At 40.8% G+C, this 1,354-nt stretch overlaps 1 pseudogene; it reads left to right on the top strand.

Annotated features, from left to right (window-relative positions):
• Positions 1 to 1,003: 1,003 nt before the first annotated feature.
• LOC130328576 (U2 spliceosomal RNA) lies at positions 1,004 to 1,106 on the top strand (annotated as a pseudogene).
• The last annotated feature ends 248 nt before the right edge of the window (positions 1,107 to 1,354 follow it).

The raw sequence follows: 1,354 nt of genomic DNA, 5'->3' as shown, positions 1-1,354 counted from the left end.
GGAGAGAAGAAAAAAAGAAGGTAAAAATGAGGTGAAAACATGTTTAAAAAAGTATTTCCATCTCTCTCTCTCTATATGTATACACATATATATATATATATATATATATATATATATATATATATATATATATAAAAGAAAAAAAAATTATATATATATATATATATATATATATATATATATATATATATATACATATAGAGAGAGAGAGAGAGAGATAAATATATATAGAGATAGATGGGTGGATAGATAGATAGATAGATACACATACATACATACATACGTGTGTATTGTTGGAGTTGCAAACATGGGTGCACTTGACAAACTCAGTGCGGCTATTCCCCATTGAAAGTTTGTTGCACCCAGGACCCTTAGCACTGGGATATGCTACTCAATACCACTGGCATGGCCAGGTGTAAACAACATCTGACCTTTGTTGTGTATGTAACCATGGAGATTGTGATGTCGCCTAGGCCCACCAAAGAACAGCCTTGTCAGAAGCAGCACTGCCATGAGCAGAAGTAGCAGCACCATAGGTTGTCAAATAAGTTGGATTTAACCAAGACAAGTGAGTCCAATAGGATGCAGGTATGTCCTCTATCCTTACAGCTTCCCGTGGCTGTTGGTTTTATACCGTTTGGGGACAGCCAAGGAGGCGTCAGCAGGCAACACAGGTAAGTGTGTGCTTGTGTGTGTGTGTGTGTGTGTGTTTCCTATGCAGATCCTAAACCCAGTATCAAATGCAAGTAGGAGGAGTAAGAAGGGTTCCTGCCAAAGCCAGGTTATGGATTGCATTTAAAAATGGTCCATCAGAGTGAAATGGACTCCCATCTTCCTGCTTAGCAATAATGATATGGGTTTAGGGTCTGCTGTGTGTACTGGTGGGTGACTGCCACCCAGCCAGAGTGTGTATGGGAGGCTGCCAGCCAGCCTCCCTTCCTACAAGTAGTGATGGTGCATGTGAAGGGGACAGCGTTGGTTCCTCCCCTTTCACAGTTATCACTTCTCATCCTTCCTTTTGGGTGGTATCAAATGTGGTGTCTGTTTATATCAGTTTAATATCTGATATGTCCCCTATCTGGTAGCATATATTAAGTGCACCACCAGGTTTCAGTGTTGGAAAGAAAGATTACCTGTTTATTTGCTGCTGCTGCAGCTGCTTGCTGGCTAGTCCAGTGGGTCCCTACTGCAGGCAAAAGACAATAGGTGGTGCCTATGTGCCTAGGTAGATAGGACATCAGCTATGAGGCATTTGTTTGTACAAACTGCTGCTCACAACTAATGTTGTAATATAGTGTCTCCATCTGCTGGTGGTATTGAATAAGCAATAGTGCAATGATAGGGTCTGAAAAAG

This window comes from Hyla sarda, unplaced genomic scaffold (assembly GCF_029499605.1).
Source record: "Hyla sarda isolate aHylSar1 unplaced genomic scaffold, aHylSar1.hap1 scaffold_31, whole genome shotgun sequence".
NCBI classification, from domain to species: Eukaryota; Metazoa; Chordata; class Amphibia; order Anura; family Hylidae; genus Hyla; species Hyla sarda.
This window is presented reverse-complemented; position numbering and strand designations above follow the sequence as displayed.